We start from the raw sequence: 16,112 nt of genomic DNA, 5'->3' as shown, positions 1-16,112 counted from the left end.
CATAAAAAAGAACGTATTAAATACGCTTCTCGCCCAAGAAACCGTGTTCGGATGGATTTTAACGGGCTGTGCGGAAGCATCGAGTCCAGCCAAAAATATCGTGTCCTTTTACAAAGAAGTTAACCTGGACAAGCAGTTGACCACCTTTTGGGAATTAGAAGACATCCCCAGGAAAAGAATTCTCAATGACGAGGATACGTATTGCGAAGAGCTCTTCAAGGTAACAACTACGAGAAACGTTGACGGAAAATACGTTGTCTCTCTACCCTTCAAAAAGGAGTTTCCAAAAGCTTTGTGCCTAGGGCCTTCGCTGAAGAGTGCATGTTCGCAGTCCTACCGGAACGAGGCACGACTAGCGAAAAAACCTGTTCTTGAAACAGAATATAACCGCGTCTTAACGGAATACGAAACTTTAGGACATATGTCGAAATTAAACAACGTGTCAGCAAACTCAACAGATTGTTATTTTTTACCGCATCACGCTGTCTTGAAGGAAGAAAGTACCACAACTAAGGTCCGAGTGGTGTTCAACGCCTCTTGCCCTACCGCTAACGGCGTGAGTTTAAACCATGTTCTACTCCCAGGTCCAGTACTACAGGCCGATCTAACCATACTTATCCTCCGCTGGAGATTGTACAAATACGTCTTCAACAGTGACATTGAAAAAATGTATCGGAAAATTTGGGTAAAAGATAGCCAAACAAAATTCCAACGAATCGCTTTCCGCAACAGCCCAAAGGAGCCTCTCAGTTTATACGAACTGAAAACGGTAACCTTTGGCATTAACTGTGCTCCTTATCTCGCCATAAGGACATTACATCAACTCTCGGACGATGTGACGAGCTCTTATCCACTAGCATCTAACATTTTGAGGAAATGTATGTACGTCGACGACGTACTCGCCGGTGGACATAGCATCGACTCTGCGATAAGAGCTGGAGACGAAATCTCCCAAGCGCTAAACTCGGCGGGCTTTCCATTACGAAAATGGACTGCAAATTGCAATAAAATCCTACAAGGAATAGCAAAGCAAGATCTTCTAAAAGAAAACTTTCTAGAGTTTGAAGATACCAGCACGGTAAAAGCTCTAGGTATCAGGCGGAATGCTCACTCAGACTATTTCTACTTTACTGCGAAACCTATATAGAATCGCGACGCTATAACAAAAAGGGCAATACTGTCAGCTATTGCCAAACTGTTTGATCCGCTTGGTTGGCTCGCGCCAGCTATAATCGTCGCCAAAATTATTATGCAGAGCATTTGGCTTGTAGGAACAGATTGGAACGAGATCGTTTCCCCACCCATTTTGGAGCGCTGGCAAAATTTTATGAGGGATTATACAGCAATTAATAATATTCGCATACCCAGGTGGGTTCACTTTTCTCCGACAGACGACGTGGAGATTCACGGTTTCAGCGACGCATCGGAAAAAGCGTTTGCAGCAACGGTTTTTCTAAGGATAAAGGCAAAGGAGAAAATCTTTATCAATTTACTCATGGCAAAAACAAGAGTGGCCCCCGTAAAGACAATTTCTTTGCCCAGATTGGAGCTCTGCGGTGCAGTGCTACTAGCAGAGACAGTTGAAACAGTCGTTGAAAATCTTAATCTTGTTCAGGTGAAAGTGAATCTTTGGACGGATTCAACGATAGTTTTAGCTTGGATTCGAAAACCTCCGTGTTCATGGTCAACATTTGTTGCCCACAGCATAACGAAGCTGATAGAGAAGGTAGGAAACGAAAATTGGCGTCACGTGGATTCAGCATCAAACCCAGCGGATCTGGCCAGTAGAGGACTTTCGGCGAGTGAACTAGTCAACAACTCCTTGTGGTGGCAGGGTCCTTCTTGGTTACAAGAAGATAATTCGAAATGGCCAGCACAAGAAAGGGACTTCAACACAAGCTTAGAGGAAAAAAGGGTGCATGTTCCCGCATCAACCAGTACAAAAAATGTGAACATTATCGATAGATTCTCGGATTTCCCAAGAGCTTTGAGAGTTATCTCATATGTATTGAGATTTTATCAAAGAACCAATCCCAAAACAAAGTCGTCTTTTAAAGCAGAGTCGTGTTCAATTTCGTCCAGTGAAATTAAAACAACGACCCAACGCTTAATAACAGTTTATCAGAAACAACATTATAGAGAAGAATATGGGAACTTGAAATGGGGTAGGTCCCTCGACGCGAAAAGTGAAGTTTTGTCCTCAACCCATTCATCGACAAGAATGATATTATGCGAACTGGTGATCGTATAGGCGCATCCCGTGATTTGGCCTTCAACGAGCGTCATCCAATTATACTTCCATATGAGTGCAGGTTAACTCGTCTTATCGTGCAGTTCGTCCATCAGATCTCGTTACACGGGGAAAACCAGTTGATGTTGCGCCTCTTACGTACGCAATATTGGATTCCGAGAGTGAAAAATATGATCAGGTCCATTATCCACAACTGCAAGGTATGCACGATTCACAAGAAACGCTCGCAGACCCAACTGATGGGAATTCTTCCCAAAGAACGCACAACCTTTTCCCGTGCATTCACAAACACGGGTGTGGATTTCGCCGGTCCATTTGACATAAAGTCCTACCGGGGCAGGGGATGTCGCATGTCAAAGGGCTATGTTTGTCTTTTCGTCTGCTTCTCGACGAAAGCTATCCACCTTGAAGCTACCAGCGACCTTAGCACCGCGTCCTTTCTAGCCGCTTTCGCAAGATTTGTTGCTAGACGAGGATGTCCAAAAAAAATTTACTCCGACAATGGCACTAATCTTTACGATCGGAATTTAAAGCTCTTTTAGCTGAGGCACGCAATAGCACTCTCATTAAATACAACCATCAAACTGTAGAATGGCATTTCATACCCGCTGCGGCTCCCCACATGGGCGGTTTGTGGGAAGCAGGGGTGAAAAGTTTTAAAACTCACTTTAAAAAGGTCGCGTCCGACCATAAATATACTTTTGAAGAGTTCAGTACTCGTTCGTGCCGTATTAAGTCTTGTGTCAACTCACGACCACTAAGCCCCTCTTCAAATGAACCGTCCGATCTGGAGCCGCTTACTCCAGGTCATTTCCTAGTGGGTGGGCATCTTCTTGCCCCAGCTGAAGTCGACGTAAACGAAAATCCTGCTTCGATCGTAAATCGATGGCAGAAACTGAAGGCCCTACATCAGACATTTTGCAGAAGATGGAAAATGGAATACCTGACCGAAATGCAGAAACGCATTAAGTGGAAACATCCACAAGCCAACTTAAAGCAAGGGGACCTGGCCGTCGTTAAAGAGGAAAACCTGCCACCTAACGAATGGAGGTTGGGGAGAATCGTCAAGCTACATCCAGGTTCCGACAACCGGGTAAGAGTAGTCGACATCGATACAGCTAAGGGAGAAATCACCAGGCCAATTGCAAAATTGGTCCTACTTCCGCCCTGCAACGAAAACACCACAATCTCTCAATAAACTTCCTTACTTTTCATTCCACTTCACAAAACCCAGCTATTCCACTTCTTACTCCCTACGCAATCCCACATCTTAAATGCCCAATATTCCAGCTACAAAATTATTACTACGAATAACTTCGATACCGCATGTCAAACCATGAATACGTAAGTAATATTACAGAATCATCACCAGACACCTTTATGCTCATAACAAAATTAATGCCCTGAAAAATTTACTTAACCTGCTAAAATGTGCACAAAGCCGTCACACAATGTCTAATACATTAATACCTAAATACTCCATATCAGTAGAATAAATTACCCGCACATATTTTTCATATTTTACTCAACATTTTTTATAATTTTATTCAGATTCGCCAAAAAGCAAAATGAAAATTACTTGTGCAGCACGAGCAAGTTGAAATTATTTCTCGAAAACGATTTACGTAGTTTCAGTTGCAGCTACACCTTGCAATTTTAATTTCCAAAAGTGTTTTCAGCAAATCTGCAAAGCGACTTTCTGGCTGTTTCACACGGAAAAGTAGACTTTCGATCTCGCATTTTGACTGCAAAATGCATAGGAAAGCGTTTACTTTGCCACGTTTTAGCCGTAACTTTACACCTTGCAAGGAAAGTAACCTTTGAAAGCCGTTGCAATTTCCGCAAATCGAACTTACGGATCAGGGATGTTGCTGATATTTGCATTCGCATTCGTTATGCGAATGATTCGCATCATTTTACACATTCGCATTCGATATTCGCATCAAATGATACGAATGTTTTTGCCAATGCGAATGTGTGCATGGGCAGAGCGCGCTGCTATTTGGCTTCCAGATAACGACCACTAAGCTTAGTATTTTACAGGAAAACCAACCCGTGTACGCTCCTGCATGTCATAGAAAATAGGAAAATATGTACTTATGGATGTACGTATGTGTAATTGGGCGCCCTGCTGCAGAAACACCATTTCATAAATCTCAAATACATAAGAACTAATTTATGGACCAGTTCCGGGTACCAATAGCTTTCGTAAAAAAAATAAATAAATAAATAAAAACTTTAAATAGTGTAACGTGGCCAGTGCGCATTCGAGTGCCCATAGCTGTGATACCAAAAGAATCATTAAACCCTTTTTTTATAGAAATATAGATTCGACCATGCCTAACCACCAAATATATGGACATACGTATGCATGCACAAGCTCAGATCCAGGCAAAAGATAATTAACACTCACCAAAGTTTCGCCAACACTTAAGCACTCCTCTCGTTTCCCGGGATTACATTTGCTTATGCCATTCGATATTCTGACAGCGATGACTCCGGCAATGGTGGTCGACGCTGAACTAAAATAAGTATTTGGTATTGTAGGCCAGCCAGCCACTCTTGAGTAAAATCGCCCATTGGAGTTTAGACTGTAACAACTACCTGAAAGAGACATACATAAGTCATAATGCACGAAGTCCACACAAGATATTTTCAAACGACAAGGAGAGGTATCTGTCGCGAGCTACACTTCACACTTAAGATAAACATATTTGCAGCAATATCCTAATTAGAACCGTTTTCACATCCTATTATCTATCCAAGTATGCTTCTTTGGCTAATTTCGACTCTAAAAACTCGGGAACAATTCCTTTAATAGCTTGAATTCGCACTCTGCCATATGCGATCAGCTGACTTTTCTACTGAAAAATCGTTGGAAAATAAAATTTTTCCTAGTAAAATTTACAATTTCTATGAACATTGGGTATGCGCCAATTTTTGGCAATTGTATTTCAACTATCCGAAATCTGCGCACAGATTAGAATTGCGATGACATATAGGTATGACTATTTTCGTGCGTAAGCGTTAAGCATATAAACTATAAACTCACGACTTCCATATTCCGGTTTGGTTGCTGCCGTTTAGCAAACATGGTCAGTGGGCATAATTGAATCGGGTTCTCATACTTGACCGTTTACGTTTTTACTTTATAGTTGGTCATATTGATTTATTGCTTTTTTAACATTTTCACACGGCGATAAACCATCTCAGTTCAAATTCCTTAAAATTGGTCCTGTTTTATAGATAACTCTTATGTATGTATGTAGGTACGTACATAAGCGTGATCATTTGCTACAATTCTCGCTGGGAAGGAGATATAATTTAAATTACATACGTATACATATGTATGCACATATATGTATGCAAAATTATTGGTTACTATTATAACATATTTTGATAATTTTCTAATAATCTTATAAAACAAATCAGTATAAGAGTATTCGCCCATATCAAATGGGTTCTTGTATTATTGATTTTATATCCTCTTCGAGACTCTTGTGTAATGTCTGAAATTGTTTGTATAAAAATACCATATTTACACACATGCATAATTTGTTTTTCTAATTATGCCTCAACAAAATATTTATCTAACTGAGCTTTCCTTAAGTCTGCCTTTACTTAAAACTAGGAACAATTTAATTACGAAATCAAACAAAAAGTAAACGGGTCGTTGTCGTACTACCATTTGGAAACATATTTCCATTAGTCAGCAGGCTGTTTGCAGCAACTGTATTTACATTAGGATACTGTTTTTCACCACGTTTACTAGTGAAACCATTTACGCTGCTCGTAACTGCCCCTTGATAGTAGGGATCCAGATTTCCGTTAAGTGGCTCGTATTTAATACGATGATTTTGTGTTAGAGGTAATACCGTGTCTGACGCTCTAGACACCTGTTTGGCCCGGTTATAGCATAACACTTGCCGACGCAGTCTAACCACGTCACAGGATTCCCTAAAATTAACAGTGATACAGCTATCACGAAAATTCTTTTTGATGCGCTGGCAACCGCATAAGTCAGGGGTGAGACCAACGAAAGTACCATCTTGCCAATAAAATTGTTGCTAGAGGATATCAGACACCAGATAATGCATAGGACTATAACCGCCACGACATGTCTGGATGAGGCGCTTCTTAATCCAGTGCGCATTTTTGTTTGCTGCACTACTTAATCACTCCCGCAACCCAGTATTCCAATGATATTCAAACACTTTTTAGCACATCTCCCTGCATTAAATATGAAATACGGGAAGCACAAACTGAATTTCGGTAGATTGTTTTAACAGCTGATTTATTTTCATTTTAATAATTGCACTAATTTTTATTTACTTCGTCGGTGAGTGAAATTTTTGCAAATCTAAATTACGTCAACCGACAGACATACTAGGGTACTAATTGTTTTGGAACATAAGAGATCTAGCATTGCTCATCGCCGCAACATATTAACTATTCTGCAGTACAGCAGAAATGAGCACCTACAGTTTTTACCATTTCTTAAGATAATAAAATAAAAAAAATATTGCGCCAGACTTAATACAGTGCAAGACTTATTAATATTAGATATTACTGAGGAGTTTGTATGCGTGCTGGTAAAATACACGCAGCATTGCGCTGTGGCATTTCCGCTAACATCCAGCCTCGACGTTTTACTGTTTCTATTGTCACCACTCCAATAGGCCAGTACATCCCGCACATCGTCCATTTCATCATCGGATGAGGAATGCGATAGTCCATTGTAGCCGCTAATCTGGAATTTAATAAAATTAGAAAATTATTAACGCAGTACTTGAAATTACTACTACTATACTATACTTACCGCATGGAAAATCCAGAATGACTTTTCAGCCATTCAGGAAGTCATAGCACTGCCAAATTTTGACATACGATATTTGCTCAAAGATTGGCATACGTGATTCTGCCAATGCGACCCTTCATAAATGTACTGAAGGCGGCGCCACCTGGTTGACAGCTATACAACCTTGTAAGAAACGGCAAAAAATAAATATTTTTTTTTGAATTATGTGCTATCTTCCGGATTAAGCCCAGTCTAGAACCCATATTTTAAAAATCTCTTTCGCGGTGCCAGTTCAAGTAGTGAAACTCACCACAAAACCACAAATGGCACATTTTACGATGGCTGAATTTCTTTATTCATTCTGAACGTTTGGAATAAACTTTTTTGTTTACTTATTCTTTAGAACGTTCCTGATGATATGTTAACGATGTTTCAAAAGCATTCTCTTTATTCCGGCTGTGAAATGGGATTATCCGGAATGTATAAAGAAACGCAGCCGATATTGGAGATTTCAAGGTATGTTCGAGGAAACAAGGATCCGACAATTCGCACTACTTTCAAAGATCTGTTCGTTGCCAAAGAAAACTGCAACAAAAATACTTCAATAAAATTTCGAATCGTTGGGCACCTTCCACCAAATTATTAATGTACTAAAGTAAACTGTCAATCCACCACCTGATTACGCAGCAACTTAAATAATACAAGGTTCACACGTTAAAAGGATCAATCACATAATATCATGTATGTATATACACCTACAACTTTTTGCGTATAACTTCTTCTAACGTATTGGTCCACGATACGGAAGCATAGCATCAGCCACTTCCCACCCAACTATGAGAAAAAATTCAAGGTCAAATAAAATAATAGCCAAATTGCAGCATGACTCGTTTCACCGTGAATCGCACAAAGACGGAAGACCGTGCCGAAAAGTTTTCGATTCCATGCCGATTATGCGACGAAAACCATGGAATTCGACTCTGTCCCCACTATCGTGGCAAAACTGTTGAAGAAAAGCTGCGGGCGGTCCTAATCTACCGATATGGTTCCAATTGCTTGTCGCCCTTTCATCGCCTGGAAATTTGCATTAGCAAGGACCGATGCCATAGATGCGACGAAAAGCATCATACTTCGCTCCATATAGAGGACGCCGGCGAGCGAATACACAATAATGCGATCGGGGACGGCGAAGGCTCGGACGGGGCGCTGTCCATTCACGTCACGGAGCAAACGAAATCGTGGGCGAGCCAAGTAGAAGAAAAGGAAGTGCTGCAACATGAGAGGCCCAGGGGGACTCGGAAACCAGTCTTTGCCGATCGCACGGGCAGCGCGGCTCTGGAACGAGTTCTTTCAGACTGCCTGCCCCGTTGCAAACAAAATGCGCGGGTGGCTCGGAAACACGTTCTTTTCGACCACCTGTTCAACGTAATAGTGGCAAACGGGGCGGCGCGTAAACCCGTTCTTTCCGCCCGCCTCGGCACCAAGCACATCGGTATGCACCGTATCATCGACGACAGCAACAACAACAACCAGCTGAAAAAATGGCTCTTGCTATACCCGAAGGTTTCCGGACTGGTCGAGCTACTCATAATGCGATAGCAGCGCCCATATTGCGGGCATTCGAAGCTATAGCCCCGACTGCTATCGTCCGAATTGAATCTGGTGGACGACTTCACTTGGTTCGCGCGTTATGCGATCCTTGCACGCCGAATTCCATCATCGACGCGCAACTGGCACGCGAGCTCCAACTCGAACGCCGCAACAATGACCGGAGCCGGACATGCGCTCTCGCGTTGCGTGGGAAATATGGGATCGCGGAACGGGTAACCACCCAAGCGGTCATCACCGCGCGATACAATCGCCTCTGTCCTGCCAGAAACATCGACCCAACAGTCGCCGCACCATTTCGTTTTATGCGATTAGCGGACCCCAATTTTTACCTGGCGACACCGATTCGGCTGACCCTAGGCGCCGACATATACGCGCGCATAATGTTGACCGATAACGCTCCGGTCACAACAGGCAGTTTACTGGCACAGGCGTCAATCTTCGGGCTCATTTTATCTGGGGCCCACCAAAACTGAACATATACACATATATAACTGTAAACAATGAAATATTTTCCAAAAATTTAATTTCACATTAAAGTGCAATGAATTGAACACCACGTCTTTTTAGAATAACCTTTTCTTTTCGTTGACAGAAGTCTAGGTGAAACCTTAGTCCGAATCTGGCGAACAAGGACCCTACATATATCGGATTTTAGTTTTAAATTTAATTTTAGTTTTAAGTTTTCACTTGCCTCATGTGGCATGGTAGTTGAGCCAGTAACTCTTCCGTAGGGGTTGCTTGCCGCAAGGGGGGCGGCATGTTTAGGCCACCAGCCTAAATATTCGGAAAGGCCCTAATGCTCGTTTTTTACTGATACAGATTCACTCACACACATGCATATAGGCTACGGCGAACTTCCCGCCGTTAGCAAGTCTACCCTACCGGACCATAACTGTTCGGAGGGGAAACCTAACGAAAGGCTATTGTCCGGTTGGTGCGAGCAATTAAATTATTCTGCCCTTCGGCACTTCTCTGAAGACCTGCGACCTGATAGCCAGCTACCACGCCACATACGGTAAGAACACAAATTTTCCTTGTGACTTGTACGATTGTTGAAACACATCAAATATACCAAATACTAGAATCGCACATTTGCATCTGTTTTGTATTTTCTCCATATATATTTGCGAGCGAGCGAATCATCGGTGCGATCCGCCCGCCTGCAAACAGTGGTGTCCAATGAAGCGACTCACGATACAACAGTGGCAGCTGGCAGTACTGCTCAGTTTAGCCCAAATTCTAAATTCACTGCCACTGCCTTCATCGCAGCAAACTTCCCATGCTGAATTTGACATAAATAAAATTCAGTCAACTTCTGTTCATGTCACTGAAGCCTAAAAGACAACAACAAAAATGTAAACAAACAAAAGGAAATGTCAAAAAAAGCTGTCACTGACAACGCCGTATTGTATTTGCTGCGGCAGTGACTGCCTATTAGCAGTGACAGCTGATTTTAAAAATTGTCACTGCCACTGCCACTGCGCTATTGTATTTTGGCCTTAAAAGTCATAACATTTTTATCGGTTTTGGTATAAGGAATTTTTAACGGAATAATGTAAAAGTATCGAATACTTTTATTCAATACTTGTTTCTTAAGTATCGAGTACCGATCCATACTTGAAAGTATCGAAAATTTACATTACTATTCGTGATTGAAGGTAGTGAGCATAGCTGCCATTGCTTGTTGTTTCCAACCAAACTTGGTTCTTTTTCTTTCATTTTTTTGAAGTTGGTTGTTTAGTAGTTTTTTCTCTGATAATTTTTTTTTTAAATTAGAAATTAGCAAATTTTTTCTTCTCAAAAAGTATTTTTGTATACTGAATGCCAAAAACGAATAAATAAATTTTTCAAAATCCTTTTTTTTAATGTAACATGTGCATATAAAATATATATAAAAAGTAAATATGTGATTGAACGCACCAGTATTTCAGTATTTTTTGTTTTTAACCGACTACAAAAAAGGTAAAGGTTATCAATTCGTCGGAAGATTTTTTTCGTTTATGTATGTTACCGCATAACTTTGGGCCAGGGTTGCTGCGTATATTCGCATTCGCATTCGTAACCGCGGAGCTTCCGCATTAATTTTAACATTCGCATTCGCGTTCGCAAAAATTAATGCGGATCTTTTGCGAATGCGAATATTGAAGGGACCGAAAGTTATTTATTTTACGAGTTTAACTTGGCCAAATATTTTTTAACGAAATAGAAGTACTTTCCGGATAATAAACAAACCGCTTATCCAAATTAAACAAGTTTGGTATCCAATGAAAGAGGACTTAAATAGCTTTAAAACTGAAATGTCTAAAAGAGGAAAGCCACACATTGAAAAATATTTCAATAAAAAATGTGAATTAATTACCATAGAACAAGCATTGGGTCAGGTATGTGTTTACACGAATTTCTTTAGTATTAAGTTATAAATAAATATAAATAGAGGTGGTAACCTTCATTCGTTATTTCTGTTTAAAAGCTATTATTATTAAAAATTATTAACCTTTCCATTTTTTATTTACCTAAATCACCCTATTTACCCACCTAAATTATTTCTTAAAAATACATGACATCCGCATTCGCATCCGCATACGCGGATGTTAGCCTTTAAACATCCGCATCCGCATTCGCATTCGCGGATGTCTAAAATTCCACATTCCCAACATGCCTACTTTGGACCACGTTTACTGATTTCCATAATTCTTTTTTTTAAGGTAAATTGTTTCCCCAAAGGTGGTCTCATACTAAATTGGTTTAAGTCCGATCATTGGATCTTGAAGAAATTAACGATAATCTTAAAATTTTTTTGCGGGAAGTGAAGTTGGTTTTGGGTTTGTTTTAAAATTACTTGTTTGGAATGAGTTTTGTTTTTTGTAATAGATACGTGAAAAACGTTCCTTTTTTTTAATTTGGTTGTTTTTTCCAGATTTTGGTTCGTTATTTTTTTTTAAGGAGCAACCATGGTTGTGAGCTCCCTACTCCGTTCAATAAAACAAAATGCAATATTACCACTCATTTACAGATGATATAAAAATAGAAGGTAGTTCCATTTATTGACATTCGTTGTTGTTGCCGACTACTTGACTTTTAACAAGTTTATGACATTTAAATAAAATCATGCCACCAGATTCACTAGCAGCAAATTTTTTGTTTCTTGAAAAAGTAAAAAAAAAATTCAAGTCAGTGAAATTGGATGAAAATATTAAACAATTCGGTACAACTGTGCAAAGGTTCGAAAATAAAGTTTTTTGCTTTTCCGAGAATAGATTACGTAATACGATCTAATGCAGTTTGATGACAAATTGCTGATGCAAAACATTTTTAAACCTCTAAACGATGTACGGTTATGCGTGGAAGAGGGAGGAGGTCGAGCTAAACTGATGCCCTGCAACTTGTGGAAAACTACTGCAGTTTTTGGGTTATCGTGTCCAAAACCCGTGACCCGAATCAAAAAATTTTAACATATACGTCTAGCCAAAGGGTTAATCTTTAATTTAAAACAATGATTTCGGTTTGAAATATGCATTTTTTTGTAAATTTGGGGGTGAATTTTGCGTACAAATACTGTGGACGGCGTAACCGGAGTTGGACTGATGAAGTTATTTTTCTAGCGCGGCCGAAGGCTACCGACGCGGAAAGGAGTTTTCCGCAAAATTACTGCTGATGGCCTAACACGAGATTAATTTTTCTTTGCGAAAATGCTAATTTCACCCCATTTAGAAATGGCTCTCCATGTGCCTGTAGAAGGGGCAGGAGGAGAAGGATGGCTTTCCTTAAATTTTATACTATAATCTTTTTATTGAGTGTAGTTTTAGGTGACACTCTCATTCGCCTTCCTCTCCACCACCAAAACATCATTGTACAAATAACCGAACATTTCCCACGCACAACATCAAATCCCCTGATGTATTGTTTGATTGTATTAATGTGGTAGGTAGGTAGGTTTCAAAAACTTATTTTTTGTCAAAAATTATGGAATGAAACTACCTTCTTTTTGTATCATGCATCTACACCATCGTACAGTTTCCTAAGTAAAACCACTATGCCTGCCAAAAAAATGCCTACAGCTGAGATCACCCGATTTTTGGCATTTGCTCTTATTTTTACAATTTCTTTCATTTCTATTACAATTTCTTCCATCTCTATTACAAATTATTCAAAATACACTAAACATTGAACCAAAAACACCAATACACTAACCAAAAACACACCTACAGCCTGCCAGGAAAAACGGTCAGAAGAAGATTTACTTTACTTATGAAACTGAAAAGGTTTGCTCAGAAAACAGTTCTCTCGCTCCCTCATGACAAAATCGGCCCCCTTAAAGGTGTTCTTACACGTTATGTATTTGTATGTGTACATTAGAGTGGTTCAAAAAATTTTTTTTTTTGAAAATTCATAAACGCTACCTTAAATTATTGTTATTTGTGATAAAAAAGAGACACGTATTTTTTTATTTTGACAAAAAAGTTTTCTTAGAGGTCGCGTTGTTCGGTTTTTTATAAAAACGCTGATGTTCTCAATTTTTTTATTTTCTTGACTTGTGAAAATGCAGCTAAAAATTTGTTTTTTACATATAATTCCTCTAGTATTATTGGGCAACATTCCCTTAATTACATACCTGTCTTGGGCAGTTAGAATGGGCCTAGTGCCCGAAAATATGCTCTCGAAAAGAGATTAGTAAAATTAAAACGTTGATACTGAACGATTTACGCATTGTCATGGGTTGGAACTTGTTACCAGGGGGTTTCTGGGGTTGCTAATTAGGGATCTGAAGTCAGTTTTTCGAAATTAAAAATGGCGGATCCAAAATGGCGGACCTTTTTTTTTAACGATTGGATTTGTTTGAAATCCATAACTCGAGAGTTTTTGTGGTCGCCGATTACGAATCTGAAGTCAATTTTTTTAAATTCAAAAAGGCGGATCCAATATGGCGATCAAATTAAAAAAAAGTACTAAAATTAAAACGTTGATACTGAACGTTTTAAACATTGTCAAGGGTTAAAACACGTTTCCAGTGGGTTTCTGGGGTTGCTGATTACGAATCTGATGTCAGATTTTCAAAATTCAAAATGGTGGATCCAAAATGGCGACCAACTTTAATAAAATGATTGGATTTGTTTGAAACTCTTGGCCGCCATTTTGAATTTTGAAAATCTGATATCAGATTCGTAATCAGCAACCCCAGAAACCCACTAGAAACGTGTTTTATCCCTTGACAATGTTTAAAACGGTCAGTATCAACGTTTTAATTTTAGTACTTTTTTTTTTAATTTGATCGCCATATTGGATCCGCCATTTTGAATTAAAAAAACTTTACTTCAGATTCGTAATCGGCGACCACAAAAACTCTCGAGTTCCGGGTTTCGAACAAATCCAATCATTTTTTAATAAAATGGTCCGCCATTTTGGATCCGCCATTTTGAATTTCGAAAAACTGACTTCAGATCCCTAATTAGCACCCCCAGAAACCCCCTGGTGACAAGTTCCAACCCATGACAATGCGTAAATCGTTCAGTATCAACGTTTTAAATTTACAAGTGTCTTTTCGAGAGCATATTTTCGGGAACCAGACCCATTCTAATTGTCCAAGAAAGGTGTGTAATTAAGGGAAAGTTCCCCAATAATACCAGAGTAATTATATGTAAAAATCACATTTTTAGCTGCATTTTAACATGACAAGAAAATAAAAAAATTGAGGACATCAGCGTTTTTATAAAAAACCGACCAGCGCGACCTCTAAGAAAACTTTTTTTTCAAAATAAAAAAATACGTGTCTCTTTTTTTTATCACAAATAACAATATTCTGATGTAGCGTAGGGCTGATGATATACTTTAAATACATTGTGAATCTGCGAAAATATCTTTTCAGCATATGAATATACTTCTTAACTTTTTCCCGAAAATTTACATACATGCTCGAAATTATGCCAGTAACTTTCAAATATCGTCGCTTTGATGGAAAATTTCCGTAAGCGTGATTTTGAAAGTTTTTAGTTAAAGATGCAGTTATATATTTTAAAATAAGATATTTAGATTTTTCGTTAACAGTTTATTGGATATCTTCTTTAGTTTCCGAGTAATTGAGTAAAATGTTTTCGGTAATTTGGTACAAATTACGTTAGAAATGCTGTCGTACTAAACTAATCAAGATCTTTCAAATAGCGTCATCTGCTTTTAAATATCTGCTTTAGTTTCCAACATATTCAGCCTTATCATGAGTTTCATTTTCTCGAACCGGGTCATCTTTTCACTTTTCGTTTCCGTGTATTTACTACGGGTGGGTGAAAAAAATTCTGGCGAAACTCATGATTATGCTTATTAGTAAAAAGCATCGTTAATTAATAAGAAATTTGAGCTTGTATATTTATCTCTCTCTAAAACATAAATTCTATACACGTCAGGACCAACGCCCGACGCAGTTATGTCTGTATTTAATAACGGCTCTACGACAAAATGTTCAAGAAATGTATTCGTAGATTTTTATTTACTTCATTTCATACATTAATATTGATCAGATTTTTTTTTTATAAGTACCAGAAACATGGGCGTCTCCAGGATCGAATTTTGGGGGGCCGACATACAAAAAAATCCCAAAATTTTCATCTTTACACATTCATGTTTCTGGCATGCGGGGGACGATATGTACTTGCCGATTTGTTTTACAAAAAAAATTTAAAAAGCAGACGTCTCGGTTGCTCAGCAAACCGGTTAATCCTTTCTGCAATTATTTCACATTGATTCTCTAAAAGAAATTTTCAATGTATTCTTAAAATGCATAAACCTTAAGATACATTTTATAGGAAATTAAACTAACAATTTATTAAAACTAGTAGTAACCCCCGAAATACGGGTGAGTTCTGAGCTCAAAATTTATTTAAAGAACTTCGTGAAATAAATCTTGTATTGCTAGACACTAGGCTGGGATACTATCGATAGTACCGCCACTCGATAGTTGAAAACATCGATAGTATCGATAGTACTATCGTCGTGAGAGGTATTGAATTTCAATGCTAAATTGCATGAAAATTAAATAATTAATAAATTAATAAAATTTATAAATTACTTTGTAAATTAAAGAGATTATATCCATTTGTTTAAATTTGTGTGCATCAAAAAGAACTTCTTATAATAATAAAATAAACTTACTAATTTATGCGTCTGAATTATGTATACTTATATACATACTCTTGCATCCACTTGAATAGCGACAGGCAAAATCTGAATTTATTTTTTAAATGGAATAATTAAATTCGGATTTTGTTTGTCACTTTTGAAGTGCAAAGAGAAATTGGCTATAATAATACATTTCTAATACTACAAAACAAAAGATATTCGTTTAAATTGACAACTCATACTTATGAAAGTTCAACTGAGATCAAATGCGGAGGCGCATATCAAAATCCGGACAAGGGAAATTATTAACATTTTATCATATTATAAGAAAACGAATAAAGTACT

The 16,112-nt window shown here is 38.5% G+C and overlaps 1 long non-coding RNA gene across 1 annotated transcript; it reads left to right on the top strand.

Moving 5' to 3' along the window:
• The first annotated feature begins 871 nt into the window (after positions 1-871).
• LOC108372586 (uncharacterized) lies at positions 872-11,470 on the top strand. The gene is made up of 3 exons (XR_001848871.1): positions 872-882; positions 9,334-9,339; positions 11,366-11,470. It is a non-coding gene; the product is annotated as an uncharacterized LOC108372586 (long non-coding RNA).
• Positions 11,471-16,112: the final 4,642 nt, after the last annotated feature.

The sequence above is a fragment of the Rhagoletis zephyria genome, unplaced genomic scaffold, assembly GCF_001687245.7.
Source record: "Rhagoletis zephyria isolate East Lansing unplaced genomic scaffold, Rhagoletis_zephyria_1.1 Rzeph_scaffold_05886, whole genome shotgun sequence".
Taxonomy (NCBI): domain Eukaryota; kingdom Metazoa; phylum Arthropoda; class Insecta; order Diptera; family Tephritidae; genus Rhagoletis; species Rhagoletis zephyria.
The sequence above is the reverse complement of the archived record's forward strand: the minus strand, read 5'-3'. Positions and strand labels throughout refer to the sequence as shown.